Consider the following 15,735-nt stretch of genomic DNA (forward strand, 5'->3'; position numbering starts at 1 on the left):
AGGCCCTGATTATCCTTGCAAAACGAGAGGCGTGCAGCAGCTCCATGAGGCCTTCATCGTTGTTCTGCTTTAGTTTCAAGGTAGTAAGCTTTTCAACACTCCTAGGGGACTTGCTTCAGCACCCGTTTCAGTACCAGAACACTGCGTAGAACCAGGAAGCTCTGCTCCTGCGTGTATGCTGCGTGTCAACCTAGAAATTAGAGACTGACGGCACAAGGCTAGTTTTCCCATTATGAAAGCTCCGTTGATGCGGCCCCGAAGCTACCTGAAAAGCACTGTTGTTACCGTGCTTTTACTTACAGCCGGCATGGCACATAGAAGAAAATGAGTTTTCTCGAAAGAAACCTTGTGCTTCCAGTTCCTAGTTGGAAGCTCACCCGGCTCTGCTCTATAACAAACGTGAAACTCAATGTGAGCACTAGCCTCGAAGTAAGGCCCTGATTATCCTGGCAAAACGGGAGGCGTGCAGCAGCTCCATGAGGCCTTCATCGCTGTTCTGCTTTAGTTTCACGGTAGTAAGCTTTAGACGACTCCTAGGGACTTTGCTTAAGCAACCGTTTCGGTACCAGAACACTGCGTAGAGACAGTAAGCTCTGGTCCTGCGTGTATGCTGCGTGTCAACCTAGAAATTGGAGACTGATGGCATAAGGCTTCTTTTGCCATTATGAAAGCTCCGTTCATGCGGCCTCGAAGCTACCTGAAAAGCATTGTTGTTGCCGGGGTTTTCCTCACTGCCGGCATGGTTCTGAGAAGAAAATGAGTTTTCTCCTAAGAAACCTTGGGTTTCCAGTTCCTTGTTGGAAGCTCACCCTGCTCTGCGCTATACCTAAAGTGAAAGTCAACGTGAGCCCAAGCTTCGAAGTAAGGCCCTGATTATCCTTGCAAAACGAGAGGCGTGCAGCAGCTCCATGAGGCCTTCATCGTTGTTCTGCTTTAGTTTCAAGGTAGTAAGCTTTTCAACACTCCTAGGGGCCTTGCTTCAGCACCCGTTTCAGTACCAGAACACTGCGTAGAACCAGGAAGCTCTGCTCCTGCGTGTATGCTGCGTGTCAACCTAGAAATTAGAGACTGATGGCACAAGGCTTGTTTTCCCGTTTTGAAAGCTCCATTCATGTGGCCTCGAAGCTACCTGAAAAGCACTGTTGTTACCGTTCTTTTACTTACAGCCGGCATGGCATATAGAAGAAAATGAGTTTTCTCGAAAGAAACCTTGTGCTTCCAGTTCCTAGTTGGAAGCTCACCCTGCTCTGCTCTATACCAAACGTGAAAGTCAATGTGAGCACTAGCCTCGAAGTAAGGCCCTGATTATGCTGGCAAAACGGGAGGCGTGCAGCAGCTCCATGAGGCCTTCATCGCTGTTCTGCTTTAGTTTCACGGTAGTAAGCTTTCCAAGACTCCTAGGGACTTTGCTTAAGCAACCGATTCGGTCCCAGAACACTGCGTAGAGAAAGTAAGCTCTGGTCCTGCGTGTATGCTGCGTGTCAACCTAGAAATTGGAGACTGATGGCATAAGGCTTCTTTTCCCATTATGAAAGCTCCGTTCATGCGGCCTCGAAGCTACCTGAAAAGCATTGTTGTTGCCGGGGTTTTCCTCACTGCCGGCATGGTTCTGAGAAGAAAATGAGTTTTCTCCTAAGAAACCTTGGGTTTCCAGTTCCTTGTTGGAAGCTCACCCTGCTCTGCGCTATACCTAAAGTGAAAGTCAACATGAGCCCAAGCTTCGAAGTAAGGCCCTGATTATCCTTGCAAAATGAGAGGCGTGCAGCAGCTCCATGAGGCCTTCATCGTTGTTCTGCTTTAGTTTCAAGGTAGTAAGCTTTTCAACACTCCTAGGGGCCTTGCTTCAGCACCCGTTTCAGTACCAGAACACTGCGTAGAACCAGGAAGCTCTGCTCCTGCGTGTATGCTGCGTGTCAACGTAGAAATTAGAGACTGACGGCACAAGGCTAGTTTTCCCATTATGAAAGCTCCGTTGATGCGGCCCCGAAGCTACCTGAAAAGCACTGTTGTTACCGTGCTTTTACTTACAGCCGGCATGGCACATAGAAGAAAATGAGTTTTCTCGAAAGAAACCTTGTGCTTCCAGTTCCTAGTTGGAAGCTCACCCGGCTCTGCTCTATAACAAACGTGAAAGTCAATGTGAGCACTAGCCTCGAAGTAAGGCCCTGATTATCCTGGCAAAACGGGAGGCGTGCAGCAGCTCCATGAGGCCTTCATCGCTGTTCTGCTTTAGTTTCACGGTAGTAAGCTTTCCAAGACTCCTAGGGACTTTGCTTAAGCAACCGTTTCGGTACCAGAACACTGCGTAGAGACAGTAAGCTCTGGTCCTGCGTGTATGCTGCGTGTCAACCTAGAAATTGGAGACTGATGGCATAAGGCTTCTTTTGCCATTATGAAAGCTCCGTTCATGCGGCCTCGAAGCTACCTGAAAAGCATTGTTGTTGCCGGGGTTTTCCTCACTGCCGGCATGGTTCTGAGAAGAAAATGAGTTTTCTCCTAAGAAACCTTGGGTTTCCAGTTCCTTGTTGGTAGCTCACCCTGCTCTGCGCTATACCTAAAGTGAAAGTCAACGTGAGCCCAAGCTTCGAAGTAAGGCCCTGATTATCCCTGCAAAACGAGAGGCGTGCAGCAGCTCCATGAGGCCTTCATCGTTGTTCTGCTTTAGTTTCAAGGTAGTAAGCTTTTCAACACTCCTAGGGGCCTTGCTTCAGCACCCGTTTCAGTACCAGAACACTGCGTAGAACCAGGAAGCTCTGCTCCTGCGTGTATGCTGCGTGTCAACCTAGAAATTAGAGACTGATGGCACAAGGCTTGTTTTCCCGTTTTGAAAGCTCCATTCATGCGTCCTCGAAGCTACCTGAAAAGCACTGTTGTTACCGTTCTTTTACTTACAGCCGGCATGGCACATAGAAGAAAATGAGTTTTCTCGAAAGAAACCTTGTGCTTCCAGTTCCTAGTTGGAAGCTCACCCGGCTCTGCTCTATACCAAACGTGAAAGTCAATGTGAGCACTAGCCTCGAAGTAAGGCCCTGATTATGCTGGCAAAACGGGAGGCGTGCAGCAGCTCCATGAGGCCTTCATCGCTGTTCTGCTTTAGTTTCACGGTAGTAAGCTTTCCAAGACTCCTAGGGACTTTGCTTAAGCAACCGTTTCGGTACCAGAACACTGCGTAGAGACAGTAAGCTCTGGTCCTGCGTGTATGCTGCGTGTCAACCTAGAAATTGGAGACTGATGGCATAAGGCTTCTTTTGCCATTATGAAAGCTCCGTTCATGCGGCCTCGAAGCTACCTGAAAAGCATTGTTGTTGCCGGGGTTTTCCTCACTGCCGGCATGGTTCTGAGAAGAAAATGAGTTTTCTCCTAAGAAACCTTGGGTTTCCAGTTTCTTGTTGGAAGCTCACCCTGCTCTGCGCTATACGTAAAGTGAAAGTCAACATGAGCCCAAGCTTCGAAGTAAGGCCCTGATTATCCTTGCAAAACGAGAGGCGTGCAGCAGCTCCATGAGGCCTTCATCGTTGTTCTGCTTTAGTTTCAAGGTAGTAAGGTTTTCAACACTCCTAGGGGCCTTGCTTCAGCACCCGTTTCAGTACCAGAACACTGCGTAGAACCAGGAAGCTCTGCTCCTGCGTGTATGCTGCGTGTCAACCTAGAAATTAGAGACTGACGGCCCAAGGCTAGTTTTCCCATTATGAAAGCTCCGTTGATGCGGCCCCGAAGCTACCTGAAAAGCACTGTTGTTACCGTGCTTTTACTTACAGCCGGCATGGCACATAGAAGAAAATGAGTTTTCTCGAAAGAAACCTTGTGCTTCCAGTTCCTAGTTGGAAGCTCACCCGGCTCTGCTCTATACCAAACGTGAAAGTCAATGTGAGCACTAGCCTCGAAGTAAGGCCCTGATTATGCTGGCAATACGGGAGGCGTGCAGCAGCTCCATGAGGCCTTCATCGCTGTTCTGCTTTAGTTTCACGGTAGTAAGCTTTCCAACATTCCTAGGGACTTTGCTTAAGCAACCGTTTCGGTACCAGAACACTGCGTAGAGACAATAAGCTCTGGTCCTGCGTGTATGCTGCGTGTCAACCTAGAAATTGGAGACTGATGGCATAAGGCTTCTTTTGCCATTATGAAAGCTCCGTTCATGCGGCCTCGAAGCTACCTGAAAAGCATTGTTGTTGCCAGGGTTTTCCTCACTGCCGGCATGGTTCTGAGAAGAAAATGAGTTTTCTCCTAAGAAACCTTGGGTTTCCAGTTCCTTGTTGGTAGCTCACCCTGCTCTGCGCTATACCTAAAGTGAAAGTCAACGTGAGCCCAAGCTTCGAAGTAAGGCCCTGATTATCCCTGCAAAACGAGAGGCGTGCAGCAGCTCCATGAGGCCTTCATCGTTGTTCTGCTTTAGTTTCAAGGTAGTAAGCTTTTCAACACTCCTAGGGGCCTTGCTTCAGCACCCGTTTCAGTACCAGAACACTGCGTAGAACCAGGAAGCTCTGCTCCTGCGTGTATGCTGCGTGTCAACCTAGAAATTAGAGACTGATGGCACAAGGCTTGTTTTCCCGTTTTGAAAGCTCCATTCATGCGTCCTCGAAGCTACCTGAAAAGCACTGTTGTTACCGTTCTTTTACTTACAGCCGGCATGGCACATAGAAGAAAATGAGTTTTCTCGAAAGAAACCTTGTGCTTCCAGTTCCTAGTTGGAAGCTCACCCGGCTCTGCTCTATACCAAACGTGAAAGTCAATGTGAGCACTAGCCTCGAAGTAAGGCCCTGATTATGCTGGCAAAACGGGAGGCGTGCAGCAGCTCCATGAGGCCTTCATCGCTGTTCTGCTTTAGTTTCACGGTAGTAAGCTTTCCAAGACTCCTAGGGACTTTGCTTAAGCAACCGATTCGGTACCAGAACACTGCGTAGAGACAGTAAGCTCTGGTCCTGCGTGTATGCTGCGTGTCAACCTAGAAATTGGAGACTGATGGCATAAGGCTTCTTTTGCCATTATGAAAGCTCCGTTCATGCGGCCTCGAAGCTACCTGAAAAGCATTGTTGTTGCCGGGGTTTTCCTCACTGCCGGCATGGTTCTGAGAAGAAAATGAGTTTTCTCCTAAGAAACCTTGGGTTTCCAGTTCCTTGTTGGAAGCTCACCCTGCTCTGCGCTATACCTAAATTGAAAGTCAACATGAGCCCAAGCTTCGAAGTAAGGCCCTGATTATCCTTGCAAAACGAGAGGCGTGCAGCAGCTCCATGAGGCCTTCATCGTTGTTCTGCTTTAGTTTCAAGGTAGTAAGCTTTTCAACACTCCTAGGGGACTTGCTTCAGCACCCGTTTCAGTACCAGAACACTGCATAGAACCAGGAAGCTCTGCTCCTGCGTGTATGCTGCGTGTCAACCTAGAAATTAGAGACTGACGGCACAAGGCTAGTTTTACCATTATGAAAGCTCCGTTGATGCGGCCCCGAAGCTACCTGAAAAGCACTGTTGTTACCGTGCTTTTACTTACAGCCGGCATGGCACATAGAAGAAAATGAGTTTTCTCGAAAGAAACCTTGTGCTTCCAGTTCCTAGTTGGAAGCTCACCCGGCTCTGCTCTATAACAAACGTGAAAGTCAATGTGAGCACTAGCCTCGAAGTAAGGCCCTGATTATCCTGGCAAAACGGGAGGCGTGCAGCAGCTCCATGAGGCCTTCATCGCTGTTCTGCTTTAGTTTCACGGTAGTAAGCTTTAGACGACCCCTAGGGACTTTGCTTAAGCAACCGTTTCGGTACCAGAACACTGCGTAGAGACAGTAAGCTCTGGTCCTGCGTGTATGCTGCGTGTCAACCTAGAAATTGGAGACTGATGGCATAAGGCTTCTTTTGCCATTATGAAAGCTCCGTTCATGCGGCCTCGAAGCTACCTGAAAAGCATTGTTGTTGCCGGGGTTTTCCTCACTGCCGGCATGGTTCTGAGAAGAAAATGAGTTTTCTCCTAAGAAACCTTGGGTTTCCAGTTCCTTGTTGGAAGCTCACCCTGCTCTGCGCTATACCTAAAGTGAAAGTCAACGTGAGCCCAAGCTTCGAAGTAAGGCCCTGATTATCCTTGCAAAACGAGAGGCGTGCAGCAGCTCCATGAGGCCTTCATCGTTGTTCTGCTTTAGTTTCAAGGTAGTAAGCTTTTCAACACTCCTAGGGGCCTTGCTTCAGCACCCGTTTCAGTACCAGAACACTGCGTAGAACCAGGAAGCTCTGCTCCTGCGTGTATGCTGCGTGTCAACCTAGAAATTAGAGACTGATGGCACAAGGCTTGTTTTCCCGTTTTTAAAGCTCCATTCATGCGGCCTCGAAGCTACCTGAAAAGCACTGTTGTTACCGTGCTTTTACTTACAGCCGGCATGGCATATAGAAGAAAATGAGTTTTCTCGAAAGAAACCTTGTGCTTCCAGTTCCTAGTTGGAAGCTCACCCTGCTCTGCTCTATACCAAACGTGAAAGTCAATGTGAGCACTAGCCTCGAAGTAAGGCCCTGATTATGCTGGCAAAACGGGAGGCGTGCAGCAGCTCCATGAGGCCTTCATCGCTGTTCTGCTTTAGTTTCACGGTAGTAAGCTTTCCAAGACTCCTAGGGACTTTGCTTAAGCAACCGATTCGGTCCCAGAACACTGCGTAGAGAAAGTAAGCTCTGGTCCTGCGTGTATGCTGCGTGTCAACCTAGAAATTGGAGACTGATGGCATAAGGCTTCTTTTGCCATTATGAAAGCTCCGTTCATGCGGCCTCGAAGCTACCTGAAAAGCATTGTTGTTGCCGGGGTTTTCCTCACTGCCGGCATGGTTCTGAGAAGAAACTGAGTTTTCTCCTAAGAAACCTTGGGTTTCCAGTTCCCTGTTGGAAGCTCACCCTGCTCTGCGCTATACCTAAAGTGAAAGTCAACGTGAGCCCAAGCTTCGAAGTAAGGCCCTGATTATCCTTGCAAAACGAGAGGCGTGCAGCAGCTCCATGAGGCCTTCATCGTTGTTCTGCTTTAGTTTCAAGGTAGTAAGCTTTTCAACACTCCTAGGGGCCTTGCTTCAGCACCCGTTTCAGTACCAGAACACTGCGTAGAACCAGGAAGCTCTGCTCCTGCGTGTATGCTGCGTGTCAACCTAGAAATTAGAGACTGACGGCACAAGGCTAGTTTTCCCATTATGAAAGCTCCGTTGATGCGGCCCCGAAGCTACCTGAAAAGCACTGTTGTTACCGTGCTTTTACTTACAGCCGGCATGGCACATAGAAGAAAATGAGTTTTCTCGAAAGAAACCTTGTGCTTCCAGTTCCTAGTTGGAAGCTCACCCGGCTCTGCTCTATAACAAACGTGAAAGTCAATGTGAGCACTAGCCTCGAAGTAAGGCCCTGATTATCCTGGCAAAACGGGAGGCGTGCAGCTGCTCCATGAGGCCTTCATCGCTGTTCTGCTTTAGTTTCACGGTAGTAAGCTTTCCAAGACTCCTAGGGACTTTGCTTAAGCAACCGTTTCGGTACCAGAACACTGCGTAGAGACAGTAAGCTCTGGTCCTGCGTGTATGCTGCGTGTCAACCTAGAAATTGGAGACTGATGGCATAAGGCTTCTTTTGCCATTATGAAAGCTCCGTTCATGCGGCCTCGAAGCTACCTGAAAAGCATTGTTGTTGCCGGGGTTTTCCTCACTGCCGGCATGGTTCTGAGAAGAAACTGAGTTTTCACCTAAGAAACCTTGGGTTTCCAGTTCCTTGTTGGAAGCTCACCCTGCTCTGCGCTATACCTAAAGTGAAAGTCAACGTGAGCCCAAGCTTCGAAGTAAGGCCCTGATTATCCTTGCAAAACGAGAGGCGTGCAGCAGCTCCATGAGGCCTTCATCGTTGTTCTGCTTTAGTTTCAAGGTAGTAAGCTTTTCAACACTCCTAGGGGCCTTGCTTCAGCACCCGTTTCAGTACCAGAACACTGCGTAGAACCAGGAAGCTCTGCTCCTGCGTGTATGCTGCGTGTCAACCTAGAAATTAGAGACTGATGGCACAAGGCTTGTTTTCCCGTTTTGAAAGCTCCATTCATGCGGCCTCGAAGCTACCTGAAAAGCACTGTTGTTACCGTGCTTTTACTTACAGCCGGCATGGCACATAGAAGAAAATGAGTTTTCTCGAAAGAAACCTTGTGCTTCCAGTTCCTAGTTGGAAGCTCACCCGGCTCTGCTCTATACCAAACGTGAAAGTCAATGTGAGCACTAGCCTCGAAGTAAGGCCCTGATTATGCTGGCAAAACGGGAGGCGTGCAGCAGCTCCATGAGGCCTTCATCGCTGTTCTGCTTTAGTTTCACGGTAGTAAGCTTTCCAAGACTCCTAGGGACTTTGCTTAAGCAACCGTTTCGGTACCAGAACACTGCGTAGAGCCAGTAAGCTCTGGTCCTGCGTGTATGCTGCGTGTCAACCTAGAAATTGGAGACTGATGGCATAAGGCTTCTTTTGCCATTATGAAAGCTCCGTTCATGCGGCCTCGAAGCAACCTGAAAAGCATTGTTGTTGCCGGGGTTTTCCTCACTGCCGGCATGGTTCTGAGAAGAAAATGAGTTTTCTCCTAAGAAACCTTGGGTTTCCAGTTCCTTGTTGGAAGCTCACCCTGCTCTGCGCTATACCTAAATTGAAAGTCAACATGAGCCCAAGCTTCGAAGTAAGGCCCTGATTATCCTTGCAAAACGAGAGGCGTGCAGCAGCTCCATGAGGCCTTCATCGTTGTTCTGCTTTAGTTTCAAGGTAGTAAGCTTTTCAACACTCCTAGGGGACTTGCTTCAGCACCCGTTTCAGTACCAGAACACTGCGTAGAACCAGGAAGCTCTGCTCCTGCGTGTATGCTGCGTGTCAACCTAGAAATTAGAGACTGACGGCACAAGGCTAGTTTTCCCATTATGAAAGCTCCGTTGATGCGGCCCCGAAGCTACCTGAAAAGCACTGTTGTTACCGTGCTTTTACTTACAGCCGGCATGGCACATAGAAGAAAATGAGTTTTCTCGAAAGAAACCTTGTGCTTCCAGTTCCTAGTTGGAAGCTCACCCGGCTCTGCTCTATAACAAACGTGAAAGTCAATGTGAGCACTAGCCTCGAAGTAAGGCCCTGATTATGCTGGCAAAACGGGAGGCGTGCAGCAGCTCCATGAGGCCTTCATCGCTGTTCTGCTTTAGTTTCACGGTAGTAAGCTTTCCAAGACTCCTAGGGACTTTGCTTAAGCAACCGATTCGGTCCCAGAACACTGCGTAGAGAAAGTAAGCTCTGGTCCTGCGTGTATGCTGCGTGTCAACCTAGAAATTGGAGACTGATGGCATAAGGCTTCTTTTCCCATTATGAAAGCTCCGTTCATGCGGCCTCGAAGCTACCTGAAAAGCATTGTTGTTGCCGGGGTTTTCCTCACTGCCGGCATGGTTCTGAGAAGAAAATGAGTTTTCTCCTAAGAAACCTTGGGTTTCCAGTTCCTTGTTGGAAGCTCACCCTGCTCTGCGCTATACCTAAAGTGAAAGTCAACATGAGCCCAAGCTTCGAAGTAAGGCCCTGATTATCCTTGCAAAATGTGAGGCGTGCAGCAGCTCCATGAGGCCTTCATCGTTGTTCTGCTTTAGTTTCAAGGTAGTAAGCTTTTCAACACTCCTAGGGGCCTTGCTTCAGCACCCGTTTCAGTACCAGAACACTGCGTAGAACCAGGAAGCTCTGCTCCTGCGTGTATGCTGCGTGTCAACCTAGAAATTAGAGACTGACGGCACAAGGCTAGTTTTCCCATTATGAAAGCTCCGTTGATGCGGCCCCGAAGCTACCTGAAAAGCACTGTTGTTACCGTGCTTTTACTTACAGCCGGCATGGCACATAGAAGAAAATGAGTTTTCTCGAAAGAAACCTTGTGCTTCCAGTTCCTAGTTGGAAGCTCACCCGGCTCTGCTCTATACCAAACGTGAAAGTCAATGTGAGCACTAGCCTCGAAGTAAGGCCCTGATTATCCTGGCAAAACGGGAGGCGTGCAGCAGCTCCATGAGGCCTTCATCGCTGTTCTGCTTTAGTTTCACGGTAGTAAGCTTTCCAAGACTCCTAGGGACTTTGCTTAAGCAACCGTTTCGGTACCAGAACACTGCGTAGAGACAGTAAGCTCTGGTCCTGCGTGTATGCTGCGTGTCAACCTAGAAATTGGAGACTGATGGCATAAGGCTTCTTTTGCCATTATGAAAGCTCCGTTCATGCGGCCTCGATGCTACCTGAAAAGCATTGTTGTTGCCGGGGTTTTCCTCACTGCCGGCATGGTTCTGAGAAGAAAATGAGTTTTCTCCTAAGAAACCTTGGGTTTCCAGTTCCTTGTTGGTAGCTCACCCTGCTCTGCGCTATACCTAAAGTGAAAGTCAACGTGAGCCCAAGCTTCGAAGTAAGGCCCTGATTATCCCTGCAAAACGAGAGGCGTGCAGCAGCTCCATGAGGCCTTCATCGTTGTTCTGCTTTAGTTTCAAGGTAGTAAGCTTTTCAACACTCCTAGGGGCCTTGCTTCAGCACCCGTTTCAGTACCAGAACACTGCGTAGAACCAGGAAGCTCTGCTCCTGCGTGTATGCTGCGTGTCAACCTAGAAATTAGAGACTGATGGCACAAGGCTTGTTTTCCCGTTTTGAAAGCTCCATTCATGCGTCCTCGAAGCTACCTGAAAAGCACTGTTGTTACCGTTCTTTTACTTACAGCCGGCATGGCACATAGAAGAAAATGAGTTTTCTCGAAAGAAACCTTGTGCTTCCAGTTCCTAGTTGGAAGCTCACCCGGCTCTGCTCTATACCAAACGTGAAAGTCAATGTGAGCACTAGCCTCGAAGTAAGGCCCTGATTATGCTGGCAAAACGGGAGGCGTGCAGCAGCTCCATGAGGCCTTCATCGCTGTTCTGCTTTAGTTTCACGGTAGTAAGCTTTCCAAGACTCCTAGGGACTTTGCTTAAGCAACCGTTTCGGTACCAGAACACTGCGTAGAGACAGTAAGCTCTGGTCCTGCGTGTATGCTGCGTGTCAACCTAGAAATTGGAGACTGATGGCATAAGGCTTCTTTTCCCATTATGAAAGCTCCGTTCATGCGGCCTCGAAGCTACCTGAAAAGCATTGTTGTTGCCGGGGTTTTCCTCACTGCCGGCATGGTTCTGAGAAGAAAATGAGTTTTCTCCTAAGAAACCTTGGGTTTCCAGTTTCTTGTTGGAAGCTCACCCTGCTCTGCGCTATACCTAAAGTGAAAGTCAACATGAGCCCAAGCTTCGAAGTAAGGCCCTGATTATCCTTGCAAAACGAGAGGCGTGCAGCAGCTCCATGAGGCCTTCATCGTTGTTCTGCTTTAGTTTCAAGGTAGTAAGGTTTTCAACACTCCTAGGGGACTTGCTTCAGCACCCGTTTCAGTACCAGAACACTGCGTAGAACCAGGAAGCTCTGCTCCTGCGTGTATGCTGCGTGTCAACCTAGAAATTAGAGACTGACGGCACAAGGCTAGTTTTCCCATTATGAAAGCTCCGTTGATGCGGCCCCGAAGCTACCTGAAAAGCACTGTTGTTACCGTGCTTTTACTTACAGCCGGCATGGCACATAGAAGAAAATGAGTTTTCTCGAAAGAAACCTTGTGCTTCCAGTTCCTAGTTGGAAGCTCACCCGGCTCTGCTCTATACCAAACGTGAAAGTCAATGTGAGCACTAGCCTCGAAGTAAGGCCCTGATTATGCTGGCAATACGGGAGGCGTGCAGCAGCTCCATGAGGCCTTCATCGCTGTTCTGCTTTAGTTTCACGGTAGTAAGCTTTCCAACATTCCTAGGGACTTTGCTTAAGCAACCGTTTCGGTACCAGAACACTGCGTAGAGACAATAAGCTCTGGTCCTGCGTGTATGCTGCGTGTCAACCTAGAAATTGGAGACTGATGGCATAAGGCTTCTTTTGCCATTATGAAAGCTCCGTTCATGCGGCCTCGAAGCTACCTGAAAAGCATTGTTGTTGCCGGGGTTTTCCTCACTGCCGGCATGGTTCTGAGAAGAAACTGAGTTTTCTCCTAAGAAACCTTGGGTTTCCAGTTCCCTGTTGGAAGCTCACCCTGCTCTGCGCTATACCTAAAGTGAAAGTCAACGTGAGCCCAAGCTTCGAAGTAAGGCCCTGATTATCCTTGCAAAACGAGAGGCGTGCAGCAGCTCCATGAGGCCTTCATCGTTGTTCTGCTTTAGTTTCAAGGTAGTAAGCTTTTCAACACTCCTAGGGGCCTTGCTTCAGCACCCGTTTCAGTACCAGAACACTGCGTAGAACCAGGAAGCTCTGCTCCTGCGTGTATGCTGCGTGTCAACCTAGAAATTAGAGACTGATGGCACAAGGCTTGTTTTCCCGTTTTGAAAGCTCCATTCATGCGGCCTCGAAGCTACCTGAAAAGCACTGTTGTTACCGTTCTTTTACTTACAGCCGGCATGGCACATAGAAGAAAATGAGTTTTCTCGAAAGAAACCTTGTGCTTCCAGTTCCTAGTTGGAAGCTCACCCGGCTCTGCTCTATACCAAACGTGAAAGTCAATGTGAGCACTAGCCTCGAAGTAAGGCCCTGATTATGCTGGCAATACGGGAGGCGTGCAGCAGCTCCATGAGGCCTTCATCGCTGTTCTGCTTTAGTTTCACGGTAGTAAGCTTTCCAACATTCCTAGGGACTTTGCTTAAGCAACCGTTTCGGTACCAGAACACTGCGTAGAGACAGTAAGCTCTGGTCCTGCGTGTATGCTGCGTGTCAACCTAGAAATTGGAGACTGATGGCATAAGGCTTCTTTTGCCATTATGAAAGCTCCGTTCATGCGGCCTCGAAGCTACCTGAAAAGCATTGTTGTTGCCGGGGTTTTCCTCACTGCCGGCATGGTTCTGAGAAGAAAATGAGTTTTCTCCTAAGAAACCTTGGGTTTCCAGTTCCTTGTTGGTAGCTCACCCTGCTCTGCGCTATACCTAAAGTGAAAGTCAACGTGAGCCCAAGCTTCGAAGTAAGGCCCTGATTATCCCTGCAAAACGAGAGGCGTGCAGCAGCTCCATGAGGCCTTCATCGTTGTTCTGCTTTAGTTTCAAGGTAGTAAGCTTTTCAACACTCCTAGGGGCCTTGCTTCAGCACCCGTTTCAGTACCAGAACACTGCGTAGAACCAGGAAGCTCTGCTCCTGCGTGTATGCTGCGTGTCAACCTAGAAATTAGAGACTGATGGCACAAGGCTTGTTTTCCCGTTTTGAAAGCTCCATTCATGCGTCCTCGAAGCTACCTGAAAAGCACTGTTGTTACCGTTCTTTTACTTACAGCCGGCATGGCACATAGAAGAAAATGAGTTTTCTCGAAAGAAACCTTGTGCTTCCAGTTCCTAGTTGGAAGCTCACCCGGCTCTGCTCTATACCAAACGTGAAAGTCAATGTGAGCACTAGCCTCGAAGTAAGGCCCTGATTATGCTGGCAAAACGGGAGGCGTGCAGCAGCTCCATGAGGCCTTCATCGCTGTTCTGCTTTAGTTTCACGGTAGTAAGCTTTCCAAGACTCCTAGGGACTTTGCTTAAGCAACCGTTTCGGTACCAGAACACTGCGTAGAGACAGTAAGCTCTGGTCCTGCGTGTATGCTGCGTGTCAACCTAGAAATTGGAGACTGATGGCATAAGGCTTCTTTTGCCATTATGAAAGCTCCGTTCATGCGGCCTCGAAGCTACCTGAAAAGCATTGTTGTTGCCGGGGTTTTCCTCACTGCCGGCATGGTTCTGAGAAGAAAATGAGTTTTCTCCTAAGAAACCTTGGGTTTCCAGTTCCTTGTTGGAAGCTCACCCTGCTCTGCGCTATACCTAAAGTGAAAGTCAACATGAGCCCAAGCTTCGAAGTAAGGCCCTGATTATCCTTGCAAAACGAGAGGCGTGCAGCAGCTCCATGAGGCCTTCATCGTTGTTCTGCTTTAGTTTCAAGGTAGTAAGGTTTTCAACACTCCTAGGGGACTTGCTTCAGCACCCGTTTCAGTACCAGAACACTGCGTAGAACCAGGAAGCTCTGCTCCTGCGTGTATGCTGCGTGTCAACCTAGAAATTAGAGACTGACGGCACAAGGCTAGTTTTCCCATTATGAAAGCTCCGTTGATGCGGCCCCGAAGCTACCTGAAAAGCACTGTTGTTACCGTGCTTTTACTTACAGCCGGCATGGCACATAGAAGAAAATGAGTTTTCTCGAAAGAAACCTTGTGCTTCCAGTTCCTAGTTGGAAGCTCACCCGGCTCTGCTCTATACCAAACGTGAAAGTCAATGTGAGCACTAGCCTCGAAGTAAGGCCCTGATTATGCTGGCAATACGGGAGGCGTGCAGCAGCTCCATGAGGCCTTCATCGCTGTTCTGCTTTAGTTTCACGGTAGTAAGCTTTCCAACATTCCTAGGGACTTTGCTTAAGCAACCGTTTCGGTCCCAGAACACTGCGTAGAGACAGTAAGCTCTGGTCCTGCGTGTATGCTGCGTGTCAACCTAGAAATTGGAGACTGATGGCATAAGGCTTCTTTTGCCATTATGAAAGCTCCGTTCATGCGGCCTCGAAGCTACCTGAAAAGCATTGTTGTTGCCGGGGTTTTCCTCACTGCCGGCATGGTTCTGAGAAGAAACTGAGTTTTCTCCTAAGAAACCTTGGGTTTCCAGTTCCCTGTTGGAAGCTCACCCTGCTCTGCGCTATACCTAAAGTGAAAGTCAACGTGAGCCCAAGCTTCGAAGTAAGGCCCTGATTATCCTTGCAAAACGAGAGGCGTGCAGCAGCTCCATGAGGCCTTCATCGTTGTTCTGCTTTAGTTTCAAGGTAGTAAGCTTTTCAACACTCCTAGGGGCCTTGCTTCAGCACCCGTTTCAGTACCAGAACACTGCGTAGAACCAGGAAGCTCTGCTCCTGCGTGTATGCTGCGTGTCAACCTAGAAATTAGAGACTGACGGCACAAGGCTAGTTTTCCCATTATGAAAGCTCCGTTGATGCGGCCCCGAAGCTACCTGAAAAGCACTGTTGTTACCGTGCTTTTACTTACAGCCGGCATGGCACATAGAAGAAAATGAGTTTTCTCGAAAGAAACCTTGTGCTTCCAGTTCCTAGTTGGAAGCTCACCCGGCTCTGCTCTATAACAAACGTGAAAGTCAATGTGAGCACTAGCCTCGAAGTAAGGCCCTGATTATCCTGGCAAAACGGGAGGCGTGCAGCTGCTCCATGAGGCCTTCATCGCTGTTCTGCTTTAGTTTCACGGTAGTAAGCTTTCCAAGACTCCTAGGGACTTTGCTTAAGCAACCGTTTCGGTACCAGAACACTGCGTAGAGACAGTAAGCTCTGGTCCTGCGTGTATGCTGCGTGTCAACCTAGAAATTGGAGACTGATGGCATAAGGCTTCTTTTGCCATTATGAAAGCTCCGTTCATGCGGCCTCGAAGCTACCTGAAAAGCATTGTTGTTGCCGGGGTTTTCCTCACTGCCGGCATGGTTCTGAGAAGAAACTGAGTTTTCACCTAAGAAACCTTGGGTTTCCAGTTCCTTGTTGGAAGCTCACCCTGCTCTGCGCTATACCTAAAGTGAAAGTCAACGTGAGCCCAAGCTTCGAAGTAAGGCCCTGATTATCCTTGCAAAACGAGAGGCGTGCAGCAGCTCCATGAGGCCTTCATCGTTGTTCTGCTTTAGTTTCAAGGTAGTAAGCTTTTCAACACTCCTAGGGGCCTTGCTTCAGCACCCGTTTCAGTACCAGAACACTGCGTAGAACCAGGAAGCTCTGCTCCTGCGTGTATGCTGCG

Source organism: Eubalaena glacialis, chromosome 10, assembly GCF_028564815.1.
Source record: "Eubalaena glacialis isolate mEubGla1 chromosome 10, mEubGla1.1.hap2.+ XY, whole genome shotgun sequence".
Taxonomy (NCBI): Eukaryota; Metazoa; Chordata; class Mammalia; order Artiodactyla; family Balaenidae; genus Eubalaena; species Eubalaena glacialis.